The 13,640-nt window shown below is 56.2% G+C and overlaps 1 protein-coding gene across 1 annotated transcript in view; it reads right to left on the reverse strand.

The window, feature by feature from the left end:
• Positions 1-3,817: 3,817 nt before the first annotated feature.
• AOC3 (amine oxidase copper containing 3) overlaps positions 3,818-13,640 on the reverse strand; it is an 18,134-nt gene continuing 8,311 nt past the window's right edge. The window contains exon 5 of the mRNA XM_024224353.2: positions 3,818-5,508. The gene's annotated coding sequence lies outside the window, so the exon portion shown is untranslated. The remainder of the gene's footprint in view (positions 5,509-13,640) is intronic.

Genomic DNA, 13,640 nt, shown 5'->3' on the forward strand with positions numbered 1-13,640 from the left:
TCGTGCTCACCATGGAATGCAGAGAACACACGTGTGTCCCTCCTCGTGCTCACCACGGAATGCAGAGAACACACATGTGTCCCATGTCCCTCCTCGTGCTCACCACAGAATGCAGAGAACACGCATGTGTCCCGTGTCCCTCCTCGTGCTCACCACAGAACGCAGAGAACACGTGTGTGTTCCATGTCCCTCCTCTTGCTCACCACAGAACGCAGAGAACACGTGTGTCCCATGTCCCTCCAACTAGCACAAGAGCCCACCCGTTGCGCAGACGGAGGAATCCCAGCTCCACCATGGTGCTCTCCGGCCACCCATGGCTCCGCACACAGAGGGAGCACAGGGATATCGTCCGGGTGGGTCTGACAGGGCAATTTTGGCTTCCACATTCCCATCAGACAGTTTTAAGTCCCAGAGCCCATGGCCCTGTGCAACTCCTGGGACCCTGTCACACCTTGAGCCTCAGGCCAACCGGGCCAGAAACAATGGGAGCAGAGCTGGGGTGGCCGCCTGGTTTGAATGGGGATGCTGAGCCCGGGGAAGGTGTGGGAACTGTCTGAATGCATTTACACGGGGCTGTTTGTCCCTGTTCTGTCGCCACTTCCAGAGTGTCCCCCACAGCCTGGGGCCCTGCTGCATCTCTGCATCAGGTCTGTTCTCAGGGCTCCTCAGTAACCCCGCACCAGGAACATGTGTCAAACAGCCGCCCCCACGTCTCAGGCTCCGGTTTATTAACAGGGAGCCCAAATTAAACCCAGGAGTCTTGCACCCCAGACGGGCACGGCCCTTGCTCCCCAAGGTCCGCCTGGCTTCCAGCTTCCGCACAGCTCTGCTCAGCCTCTCCCCTCAGCCCAGCCTGGGCTCCCTCTGGTCACTCCAGTCCCAGGCCTGCTCTGTCTCTGCAGGAACTCCCAGGCCTTTCTACCTGCCGCCGGCCTCCCAGCCCTCAGCCCATTTCAGCCGCCCAGGCCTGGCTCTCCCACTCAGATCCCCTTTCCTTTTCAGGAGCACTAGCCCCAGGGCAGGCTGCCTCCCCGGAGCCAGCTCCACTCCTGCCGCTGCCCTTTCCCACCCCCAGGCCCTTCTCCCCTGTCAAAGTTGCCTTCCTCTATTTATTAGTCCCAGATGCTGCCCTGCCCTCTTCATCAGCTCAACCTGGGATGCACCTGTGCAGGCCGAGGGGAGCTGGGCCCGCTTCAGTTAAAGGGACCGGCCACCCTGTGACAGTCCCCCGGGAACGACGGGCCCTGGGGCTTCTCATGGCCAGCAGCCCCACAGCAGTCAGACTGTGAAACTGACGGCATGAGAGGAGAAGCAGACCCTGTCCTCCAGCTGTACCCAACATCTCCCCCCTTCACTGCAGAGAACAGCTTCTGAGCTCCTTGGGTCATGACAGTCTCTGTGCGGTGACTGGTGCTGATCCGACTTGGGTCTCAAGCCGCTAGCCCACCACAAAGCCAAAATAATCAGCAGCATCGTCCTGGCGAGGGGCCTTTGAGGATGCAGATGCTTTGCAGCCTCCTCTTCCTCCGCCCAGGCCCCTCGCTCTCTGGCCCTGCGTTCAGAGCCCGGGCTTGCTGCCTGCCCCTACCGAGGAGCAGAGTTTGAGGGGCATCCTGGCCCTGGGGCCTTGTGAGAGCTGCTCCAAAGGGGAATGAACATGCGCACAGAAACAGGGCTTAGAAAACGACTTTGCTAAACACGCCTGGTCCGGAGTCCCTTGTGTGAGAGCCTTTCTGGACCACGCCAGGGAATCTGGCTTCAGCTTCAAAAATGTCTTTTCTTGGAAACGTCCCAGTAAGAGTTCTGCCCTGGGAAGTTTCCACATGGAAAATAGGAGGGGGAGGGGAGGCCCTGAGAGTCACTGGGCAGCAGCTTCTTCCAGTCTTATTGAAGAGACCTCCCCAGATGTCCTTCCCGGCCAAGCTGCAGGAGGTGGGGGGTGCGGTGGGGTGGGGGCGCTCCTCTCTCCTCCGAGAGATTCTGATCAGAAAACAACCAACTGCTGCCAGGACAAGGGGCTGATGTCCAGAAATGCCTCCTGCTCTCCCCGCAGCCAGTCCCCAAAGCGCCTCACCCACTCCACCACCATGCCGCCCTGTCCCCATCCCCAGCTGGCACCACCGCACCACCCCAGGGACCAGCTTTGCCCATACACCCCAGCCACTGAGCACCCAGCATGGTACCCCCCCAGAATGTCTGTCTACTTCCCAGCCCCGAGCCCGGCCTCTAGCTTCCTACCCCTCTCAGACCCACACGGCCTGGCCTGGATCCATTGGGCACAGCGAGGGGAAGCGAGTGACTAGGGAACCGACCCAGTGACGGACGGGGCCTGGGTTTCATCGACAGAAAATGACCCGTTGGAACTTTTCGTTCTGCTCAAACACCCCCGTGATGGAGAGCGCGCTGTGCCCAGGCCTTCCTTCGGCCAGGCCATGGGGCGTGGCTCTGCCCACGTCCCCAGGAGCCTGGCGTGTGTGCCAGAGGGCTGCAATGTCTGTACGTGCAGCTGCTCCTTGGTCACGACCAAGCACTGCGAAGGCCAAGGGAGAAAAGCCAGAGACCCTGAAATCCAGCCGGTGCTTCGCCACTGCCGAGTGTAAGGTGTTCAGATTCCCCGCGTGTCCTCCAGCTGCATCCTGCCGGCATGCAGACCCGCTGCGTGGATGAGGGCCTCCCTCCAAGAAGCCCCTGCCCAGAGGGGGTCACCAATCACCCTGGGGTCACTCTGATCCCAACACAGCTCCCCCCGCCCCCCAAAGGACCCCTGTCTCCCTGGTGGCTGAGTCCAAGCCCCACACAGACCCGCAGGGCGAAATGCTGCATTTCCGGGGTTGGCTGTTCAGAGTGAGGAGCATCGTCTGGCCCCACCCACAGCGCTGGCAACCCCCACGCCCCACCCTGTGGGGCACCCATGGGCAGAGCAGCACCCCGCCTGGGAGGCAATGCCACGCTCTGGCCTAGCCCTGTCCCCCCCAGCAGGTATGGGACAGGCGCCTCCTCCAGAGGAGAGACGGAGTCTGTGCCACATGGGCCCAGAGCCGACGTCCAGGCCCCACGTCCTGCTGGGAGCTCAAGTGGAGTTTCTCAGCATCGAGGAACATTTGTCCGCGGCTAGGAACAGCTGCAACTCATCCAGCCTCTGAGAGAGCAACGCAGCTTCTTGCCAGGGTAACACAAGATTCCTCCTGGCCCTCCAGGGTGCTGTAATATCTGCCAAATCCGGCCTGGTCTTGGTCCAAGTTTCCTTCTGAGATAGCGCTTTGGGCGTGGACTGCCTGGGATTCCTTGTGCTCTACAGATCACCCCTCACAGCCTGCCAGAGCCGAATTCCTCCTTCACACGCCTGCAGAGATCCCCTGGCCTTCCCGTCACTGGCCTGAGTCGTTTGAGCATTGGCCTGCTATACCCAGGGTTGTGAGTTCAATCCTTGAGGGGGCCACTTAGGGATCTGGGGCAAAATCAGTACTTGGTTCTGCTAGTGAAGGCAGGGGGCTGGACTCAATGACCTTTCAGGGTCCCTTCCAGTTCTAGGAGATATTTATATCTCCATATATTTATATTTTTAACCTATGGCAGGCGTGCCGAAGGCGGCATGCAAGCTGATTTTCAGTGGCACTCACACTGCCCAGGTACTGGCCAACGGTCCGGGGGGCTCTGCCTTTTAATTTAATTTTAAATGAAGCTTTTTAAACATTTTAAAAACCTTATTTACTTTACATACAATAGTTTAGTTTATATATTATAGACTTATAGAAAGAGACCTTCTAAAAGCGTTAAAATGTATTACTGGCCTTAAGTTAGAGTGAATAAATGAAGACTCGGCACAGCACTTCTGAAAGGTTGCCAACCCCTGGTCTAGCCCCTCTCTCTCCATTGTGGCTGGTTATGTTGTGTGCCCTGCCCAGGAGTCAGAAGCTGTATTGCAGCATGTTATGGGCCTCATCGTCTTTAATGAGACAAGCTGGCTGACAAACGTTGGAGCACTCATCGCAGGCAAACGCTGCCCCTGGGCCACTGACCCCAAACCTCCCGGCACCCAATGAGAAATCATCACAGGGAGAAAATCCCCTGCTCCTCGTCACTACGACTGTTCTCCGGGGGGTTCAAACTCGGCCTTTCACAGGTTCCAGGAGCAGGGGAGCTTTGGGTGAGTCACGTCCCCGAGCGATGCTCCAGTGTCACCCTCTGTGAAGTGGGAGTGACGATAGACCTTCCTTTGCCAGGTGCTCTGAGATCCGACGGACGTGTTCTGGGGCCAGTACCCCCCGTCCTTCTGAACCGGGGCAGGGCCCATTCTGCTGGATGTTTCACAGGAGCTGCATTCCCAGTCCCAGTTTTGTTTCCTCTGTCCTGAGCGGATTCTCCAGGCATGAGAGATCCTGGAGGGGCAGCGGCAGCACAAGTTTCTTCTCCCCGTCCGCTCCTCGCTCCACCAACTGGCCTCATCCTTGACCTGGAGCAAGACAGGCCCCATGGCCGGTTCAACCTGTCGCCTCTCTGCAGAGACTGCCACTGGTGCGCGTGGTTTTACTGGTGTGGACGCCTCTCCAGTAGGAACTGGGCTGAGACCCTTCCACTCAGTTCACACAGGCCCAGCATACACTAGGCCATGGGTGGAGGGGGTGCACTCTAGGGGGTGAGGGCAGAGCAGGATCTGGAGAAGTTTCGCCTGGGTTAGCTCTGTGCTCCCAGCTGCTGGGAGCTCCTCTGTCCTTGCGCCTAAGGAAACTGGTCTTGGCTCAATGGTATTGCAAGTCTGGCCCATGCCCCCGAGGCAGGAAAGGACACAGAGTAGGAATCAGCCCAGGGCTCTGGGGAAGGAGCAGGGGCTTTCATGCTTTGTTTTACCATCTGAGGATTGAACGTGAAGTTCCAGCTGCCCCAGGCTCTTCTCTGCATGCTGGGCACCATGGCTGGGACGCAGCCCAGACCTGAACTCCACAGCCTCTGGGCTGCTGGGGGGGAGATGGGGCTTCCCCTAACATGCAGAAGGGAGTCAGGAGAGGCCACAGGATGGGGACCACTCTCCAGGTAAGCACAGCAACAGGAAGGAAGGGGGCATATGTGTGGCCATGTTTGATGCACCTTAACTTCTGCAAGCTGGGACTTGCAGGTCCCTACGTGAGGAAGCTTGCAGCACCGCTGTGTGTAGCACTGGAGAAAGAGGAGACGTGTCCCCGTCTGTAGACTCCTTTGATGTGGGATGGACGTGCATCGGGGTGAGATTGATTTCATCAGTACTAAACTACCATTGGTGGGTGAGCGCTGCCTTGTCCCAGCTTTGAGCATCTCCAGTGATGCCGGTTCCTCAGCTGCTGGCTCCATCCTCTCGCAGCGCTACAGTGTTTATAGGCCGCTGCGCAGGGCTCGTGGGCCAAGGAGCGATGGCTGCAGGAGGCTGTGAAGCAGCCTTCGGGCGGCAGATGCAGAGCCCTTGACGTAGGCCAGGAAAGCAGGACTAACCTTCAGTCTATTTATAAAGCACCCACAGTTCCCAATCCATGGCATCTGAAACAATAATAAACAGGGAGAAAAAAACCAACCACATGAGAACCGCCAGCTCCTCTTGCTCCAGAGAGTTTCAATACGTAACAAGTTACAACAAAACCTCACTGCAGCCCCAGTGCCTCTCGCCAACCTTTGATCCACTAACCACAACAGCCAGATCGCTGGCTTTGGGACAGCGTGTTCCCTGAGATTCCCAGGGCTCTGGTTAGCGTCCAATCACACAATCAGCAATGTGGGCTCTGGGAAACGCTCCCAGCTTCTGCACTTGCTGCAACATCCCCTCCGTCAGAGAGTCTGTCCGCGTCCTCTGGGCAAATATTTAATCTAAAGTGCTCCCGGCCAGCCAGGAACTTTGGGGGGACTAAGTGCTGGGGAGCGAGGAGCTAGTGTTGGCTGGCAGCAGTTAGCGCGGTGCCCTCCCAGCCTTCGCCTGCGTCAGCACAGCGAGCAGAGTCCAGGCAGGCGAATCCGGTCCACACATTGGGCAGACGGTGATGGATTTCTGAGAACTTGGCCTCCCCAGGGACTGGCTCGCCGTGTGCGGAAGGCAGGGAACATTCAGAGAATAGCATCCCATTTATGGCTGTCACTGACCCCTCCATACCTCTGCTTTCCCAGCTCATGGGGCCTCATTCTGCTTTTGCCTGCTCTGGCATAAATCCAGAGGGACCTGCACCGTCACAGATGGTGTGAAGATGGTGGAAGCATGAGAGACAAGGCCCATGGACATGAAGGTCAGAATGGACCATTGTGCCTCGCTAGCCCCACCCAGGGACCCTTGCAGTAGAGGCAACTATACTTCCCTCCCGTGGGACATGACTGAGCCCAGTAACCTGTGGTCCAACCAGAGCACAGCTGTTACAGCAACCCCCTCTTGCTCTAAAGACTCCCAGGGGCTCGTGAGTTCAGTACTTCCCCTGGCAACAGGACCTCAGGGACGAGGATGGGGGCAGGAGGGAGAGCGCGAGGCTCAACGCACTGATGTTTGTAAAGCCCGTTGAGATTCTCAGAGGCCAGAGATGGGGCAAAGGATGCTGCTGCTAATGCCCCCCACCTGTGAGCGGTGTACAACAGCCGAACCACAGACACAGGAAATGGAAAAGCCATAACCAGCTAGTCCACCACCTACCCTGGGGTCGGAGGCAGGATCGTTCCCTCCTGTGCAGGGAGGAGCCGAACAGCAAGGACTTTTCTAACACGTCTCCTCCACTCCCCGGCAGGTATTTTCCGCACCTTCCGTTTGCCGTATTCTGGGCAGCTACTCTGGCCCACTCTCATCTCCTGGGCATTGGCCCTTACGTGGGAACCAATTCCTGGACTGTCCTCCTGGATAATCTCTGCAGACCCACTGTCAGCTGGCACAGCGCCGGGAGGAAGTGGCGTCTCTCCCAGCCAGTTGGGAGTCTGCAAAGTAAACTGCTTTCCATATGGCTTTCCGTCTGTTCTTAAAAGAGGAACCATCCTAATACATTGAGGTTTCTGGGGAGCCCTCAGACAGGGCATAGACTGGGGATAGACTCTTGCCACTGAAATGCAACCACCTCTGGGATGGGACGTAGGAGCACGCAGCATGACACCGTCCTGAGCCTAGAGCTGGGGGAGACCCAGGTAACGTCACCGAGGGGCACTTTGGCCAGGAGAACTGACCGGACCTTGCTGCTCCTGGGGAAAGGGAATCCTGCCTGGGCCGTCAGGGCTTTGGGGCTGAAGTAGCCCCCAGGAGAGAGGAGTCGATACTAGAGCAGGAAGGAGCAGCCCTAGTGGTAAAGCAAAGAGCACAGAACCCTGCATGTGTCCCTGAGCGAGCACAAAGGAGCCTGAGAGAGGGGCCCATCACTGCGGGCCCCGTGCGCCAGGCCTGGATCCCCTGAATGCAGCTGCCATAAACCATCTCTCAGCCAAGAGCAGGGAGCTCCCAGGGCTCGTTTTTATAGAAAGCTCCAACTCCGATCCCACAAAACCCACCTCGCAAACGACGCTGTCAGCCCAGGGACAGGGACATCATGGCCTCCAGCAGCTGGAGACGCTCTGCGGCTCAATGGGCTCTGACACTGGCTCTGTTCTTGTTCAGCCCACAGCACCATACACCCTCCAACCAATCCTGACCTTCGACATCTGTGATCAGTCCGATCACCGAGTCCCTTCCTGCCCTGGGCACCAAACTGCCCCGATCCAGCCCCTGGGTTCCATGACATACACTCACACGGCCACTGTGCTGCACTCACATACCGGTGCTCCACCGGCCCCCCAGAGTCCAGTGCTGCCGTTTGACAGATGGGGAAAGCATCGCAGCTCCTTATGCAGACCACCAGGTCTCAGGCCAGGCCTGTTGCCCCAGCGAATGTCCCAGCCCCTGAGAGGTCAAGGCAGGTGCTGCATGAGGCAGACTCCCCTGCTTCTCCCATGGGACTGCCCAACCTAAGGCGCATGTGCGGTTTGACCAACATCTCGAAAGCAAGGCCAAGCCCTGACCTTGGTAAAGCGTCTGTGCCTTGGGGCAGACATGGGCCTTCCCCACCCTCAGACACACAAACCCACCGGACTCTGGGGCCTCGCCTTCCAGTTTGGTGCATGTTCCCTGGGACAAGCCCCACTACGAAGAAGCGGGCGCTGGGGCACATGGGACTTGCTCAGATGTTCTGTGCCCCCGGCGCTGAGCTGCGTGAGCGCTGAGGCCCTGCAGGTGTCTGGCGGGGCTGTGGGGCCATTGGACAAGGGTCTGTGTCTCTGATTCAGAGCTAGGAGGATTGCTCTCCACAAGAGCCAAGGCCAGGGCTGATTAATCCCTGCTTGGTACAACTGTTACACATTAACTCACTTGTTTGTCCCTTATTTTTCAGCTAGTGCTTTGCTGTCAATGGACTGGGTCCACAGAGCATTCCCAGCACGCGTCGTGTGCGTGGAACGGTAGCAAAGGTATTGCACAGCTAGGAACACCTGGAGAACTCCCGCCGCTGGAACCCTGGCAGTGCTGCTCCCAGAGTCCTTCCACGTGCCCCTTGCCCTGTGTACGACTGGGCTCCTTACAAATCACAATCAACGATTGAACAACTATTCCTCAGGGAACAACAGGCAACCCAAGGGAGGGGGAGCTGAGCCTCCCACAGGCTGCCCCACAGCGTTCTTGCCCTGCGCCAGAGAGCTCAGAAGCAGCTGGGTTCCACCTGCTGGGAAAGGGGTGAAAGCAGGAGAGCAGAGGTGGCATCTTCATGCTGGGAGCTAAGCCAGCTCCACTTCTCGGTCAGCCGTGAGTCTCCTCCCCCTCCCCCTCGGCTGCTGGGTTCTCCCGCGCCTGGACACCAGGCCAGCAGTGTCATGCACAATGGCCGCTTCCTCCTCTGTTAGTGATGTCACGACTGGTTATTGTGGTGACGGCTGTGATGTCACAAGCAAATGGGGCCTGGAAGAAGCAGCCAGAGCAAGGGAATTTCGAAGGTGGCTGATGACCTGTTCTCAGGCCAACCCTCTCCCTGACCCCAGAGCCCCGGAGAGTGGGGCAGAGGAACATGGAGAGTTCCCTTCATTAACGGGAAGGCACCACTCTTCCTTGGGCCTGCGCTGCTCTCAGACCCTCTCCCCATCCTGCACCAAGGGCCCCCTCCCCCCAGCCCTGAGGTTGCTGGCGAGAAAAGCCCTCATCACCACAACCCGCAATAGCTGGCGCTTAGCTCCCCCGCTCCTGAGTGCAGGGGCCTGTTCTTCTGTGCAGCGCCCAGCACAACTCACAGCTGTATGCTCCAGCGTGGAATACGCTCCAGCCCCAATGCCGCAGCACGTCCCGCCCCGAGCCAGCTGCTCTGCCTGGCCCTCTGCCTGGTGCTCAACCTCTGACCCCTCTTGCCAGGACTGTTTGTGCTAGAGAGACAATGAAGCAGCCCACCAGTGTCCTAAGGGAGTGAAACTTTCTCATCACAGACAGAGGGGATCTGAGAACCAAGAGCAGAACCTAGCCTTTATTTCCTGTCACTGCGCTGAATGCTGCAAAGAGAATCTTGCAACCCCCTCACAGCAGGCCAGGCCAGGTCTTTCCTCCACCTCCCAGCCTTCCAGTGTGTTGCAATGCACTTGTAATGACAATCAGCGCCTCTGAGCCCCCATCTCCCACAACCAGCCAGCACTGCAGCACCGCTGACAGGCTCCAGAGTCAGAACTGACGGCCAGGGCCTGGGGGGTGGAGGGAGGAGAAATGAAGGCCAACTTACAGGAGCACGTCTTCCCACTGCCCCCCAGATCATCATGTCCTGTTCATAGAAAACAGGCAGCGCAATCCCCGTGTGTTAGGAGTTGGAGTCAGGGAGTAAAGTTTAGGCCCGAATCAGAACTTTCCCAGAGTGTTTGGAACTGGGGTTCTGGTTCCAGCCCGTCTCTAGGAAATGGATCACACACAAGTCTGGGTTTGAAAAGCACTTGAGTGCTAGTGTATTAGGCAGGGAATGCCATTTCGAGCACCAGCTCCCTTGACTCAACAGAGACTGCAAATCCCCCAGACCCCTCAGCAAATGCCTCCTGACCAGCTAGCAGACAGATGCAAAACCAACTCCAAAAGCCTGGAGAAAGGGTTACCAACGTTGTATTTCAAAAATAAGGGACTGTTTTCTTAGCACCCCTGCCCTTTCTCTCCTCTGATATTAGTGTTATAATTAATTATTAACAGGACTCACCTCCATTCACTATCATCAGGGGTGTTTCTTGCTGCTTTTTGCAGCACTCAGCAACTCTCAGTCTTGTTGTACCAAGATGAAAAAATAAGGGACTGTTATCAGCCCTTATTGCATGGATCCACCTAGCAAAGGTCTGCTGCCACCCAAGGCCACCCGGGGGGGGGGACAAGTGGGGCAATTTGCCCCAGGCCCCGGGCCCCACAGGGACCCCCACGAGAATATAGTATTGCAACTTTTTTTATGGAAGAGTTGCTTTGCCCCAGGTCCCCTGAATCCTCTGGGCAGCCCTGCTGCCACCCTGTTCTGGTGGGGAGAGACCCCTGTGTCCCCTTAAGCAATTGGAATGCAGAAATTCAGCTTTTAAACAGGCACCCAAAGCCTGAGCGAACAAGACACCCTGTGTCAAACACAGCTTCCTGGTCACTGGGACCCCTTCCCCGGCCAGCCTTGACAGCTGCAGGGTCACACAACAGTCCTGTAAACCCAGACTTGAGGCCTGGCCACAATTCTGGCCTGCGGAGCACGGTCTCGGCACTCAAACCATCCAGGCTGTTCTCCCACTAGCTGTGCAGTGAAATAACAAGGGGCATTCTGGGCAATTCCATGCAAATGAGCATGCCAGCCAATGCCCTACCATCTCCCCAACTCTCCATGGAAGTGGCAGTCCCCAAACTGCACCAGCCCTTGAGGCCCATCTTGAACATCCGTCCGCCATCTGCAGTCTGCTGCAACATATCCTGAGCTTTCTGATAGTCTGCCTGGTGCATTCCCGTCTCCTGCCCTGTCCTACACCCTCCTGTTCAGGGCCGGCTCCAGGGTTTTGGCCGCCCCAAGCAGCCAAAAAAAAAAAAAGCCGCGATCGCGATCGGCGGCGGCAATTTGGCGGGAGGTCCTTTGCTCCGAGCGGGAGTGAGGGACCGTCCGCCAAATTGCCGCCGAATACCTGGACGTGCCGTGCTCTCCGGAGCGGCCGCCCCAAGCACCTGCTTGCCAGGCTGGTGCCTGGAGCCAGCCCTGCTCCTGTTGAGTCTCTGCAGAAATCCTTCCGGGTCTGTTTCAGCCCTGCTTCCCTCCAATGGGAACACTCCTCACCTTCATCCATTGGGCTCAAAGCATTTTTCAACACAGAGTCATTCGTGCCCCTTTTACAGCTGAGAAAACCCTGGCACCAGGAGGTCAAGTGACACCTCCCAGGTTACACACACTGAATCATAAGCAGAGTTGGGAACAGGCCCATATCTTCTGCCTCCCACCCAGTGCCCTGGAACCTCCACCCAACGGTGCCTTTGCTCCCTTACAGCAGTGGTTCACAACCAGGGGTACACCCCCCCCCCGGGGATACACACAGGTCTTCAAGGGGGTACATCAACTCAACTAGCTATTGGCCTAGTTTTAGAACAGGCTACATAACAAGCACTAGCAAAGTCAATAAAAAATAAAATGTCATCAGCCAATGACTTGTTTATACTGCTCTATATACTATACACTGAAACATCTAAGTACAATAGTTTAATTCCAATTGATCTGTTTTATAATTATATGGTAAAAATGAGAAAGTCAGCCATTGTTCAGTACTAGTGTGCTGTGACACTTTTGTATTTTTATGTCTGATTTTGTAAGCAAGTAGTTTTTAAGTGAGGTGGAACTTGGGGTACATAAGACAAATCAGACTCCTGAATGGGGTACAGTCGTCTGGAAAGGTTGAGAGCCACTGTCTTAGGAGACAAAAGCAGGACATTTCTAAAGCCATTAGCACTTTTAAAAACCTTTTCCAAATGACACTGCTGTCACTTATCTTTTATTAGGTTCAGTATTAATAGCACATCTTTACCTGTGTTTTATAATGTGACACATGTGTAACTATTGAATACACCTCAACCCTGATATAACACGAATTCGGATATAATAGGGTAAAGCAGTGCTCCCGGGGGGCGGGGCTGCGCACTCCGGTGGATCAAAGCAAGTTCGATACAACGCGGTTTCACCTATAACGCGGTAAGATTTTTTGGCTCCCGAGGACAGCGTTATATTGAGGTAGAGGTGTATATGTGAATGTACTAACATCTGTAATATTTTGACTGACATACATCTAAGGCAATGAGGATACAGAGCTTGTGGCAATACAGAAACGTTACAGGAAATAAAAATTGGTCTTGAATGCACATCCAACCTGAGCTCCTTGGTAGGCCTGTGAGAAGATGACAGATGCTTGCTAGTGAATGTTTTGTTTGAAGCTACGTCAGGTCACGTCTAGTGAGTGTGCAGAGCTTCTGTGTCTAATTTTCTTATATACACTCTTAGAGAAACTGCAACTCTGCACCAGGTCACTAGGTATCTGTTGAATCAAAAGGGACCTGGGAAAACTTTAATTAAACATGAGGTATTTCAAACTTTGTCCAATTGAGGGCCCTGCTGACAACACTCCAGGAACCTGACTGATGCACCTACTTGGCATTCAATGGAGCAGACTGCAGCCACCTCTCCTCTTTAATACAGAGGTACAACTTGTTTTGCTGACAGATTCCAGCATGCAATGCTCCATCTCAATCCCCGTGGCCTTAGAGATGAGACCAGCCACGTGCCGCCCTGCACAATTCTGTGGGCTGCATTATACAGGACATGCAGCAGCTTCGGTCACCTGCATGTTGAGAAATCCCATGCTGCCATCTAGATAGAATCACTTTGCAGAACTGCACTTGAAGGGCCAAATTCTCAAAGGAATTCAGCTCCCACCTACAGAACTTCTGACTGGCCCATTTAAGTGCCTAAAGGGGAGCTGAGCTCCTTTGAAAATCCAGCCCTAAATGTACTTAGTGACCAGGGGATCACAGGAAAAAAAAGTGAGGCGAAATAAGACATGCTGCAGGGGTCTCATCTAGTTCAGCGCTGGGTAGGGCAAGATTTCTCCTTGTCTGTTCTCAGCGCTTTCCCTAGGACTTGTGCATTTTTATTTATTTCAGTCCAGCAGCAGAGTACACCAATTATGTTTGATCAGAGAGAGAGCACCCTCTTTCACTGAAGTTTTTGTAAGCAGTGTGACTCTTCAGCTAAATATAAACCCAGGGCTGTCCCTAGCCATTTGGGTGCTCTACATAGCCCCCCCTCCCCCCCGCGGGGGGTGGGGGGGACTGCGTAGGGCCCCAGGCCTCCCCCCCCAGGGTCTGGGAGGCAGGAGCTGTGGCCCGGGGGCCGGGGGATTAGCAGGGGGCTGGGAGCAGCCCGGTTCGCTTCCCTCATCTCGGCCCCAGCCGTGTTGCTTGGGGGAGGGGGCTTGGGGGAAGGGATCCCCCCACTCACCAGCAGCGGCGGGAAGCGGAGCAGCCCGGCCCCAGCCCGCTCTACTCTGCCAGCTCCCAGCCGCGGCGCTCTGCTTCCCGCCGCTGGTGAGAGCCGGGGCGGTCCTTTCCCCAACCCGAGCGACATGGCTGGGGCCGGGGCAAGGGAAGCGGAGCGGGCTGGGGCCGCGTCTCT

The sequence above is a fragment of the Terrapene carolina genome, unplaced genomic scaffold (assembly GCF_002925995.2).
Source record: "Terrapene carolina triunguis isolate 2854851 unplaced genomic scaffold, T_m_triunguis-2.0 Scaffold193, whole genome shotgun sequence".
NCBI lineage: Eukaryota > Metazoa > Chordata > Testudines > Emydidae > Terrapene > Terrapene triunguis.